Below are 466 nucleotides of genomic sequence, written 5' to 3'. Positions count from 1 at the left end.
ACAAGCACTGAAATTGAGACTGTGATTAAAAATCTTCCAATAAACAAAAGCCCAGGACCAGATGGCTTCACAGGTGAATTCTATCAAACATTTAGAGAAGAGCTAACACCTATCCTTCTCAAACTCTTCCAAAAGATAGCAGAGGGAGGAACACTCCCTAACTCATTTTATGAGGCCACCATCACCCTGATACCAAAACCAGACAAAGATGTCACAAAGAAAGAAAACTATACGCCAATATCACTGATGAACATAGATGCAAAAATCCTCAACAAAATACAAGCCAACAGGTCCAAGAGCACATCAAAAGGATCATAAACCATGATCAAGTGGGGTTTATCCCAGGAATGCAAGGATTCTTCAATATACGCAAATCAATCAATGTGATACACCATACTAACAAATTGAAGGAGATAAATCATATGATCTCAATAGATGCAGAGAAAGCTTTTGACAAAATTCAACA

This window comes from Physeter macrocephalus, chromosome 16 (genome assembly GCF_002837175.3).
Source record: "Physeter macrocephalus isolate SW-GA chromosome 16, ASM283717v5, whole genome shotgun sequence".
Lineage (NCBI taxonomy): Eukaryota > Metazoa > Chordata > Mammalia > Artiodactyla > Physeteridae > Physeter > Physeter macrocephalus.
This window is presented reverse-complemented; position numbering follows the sequence as displayed.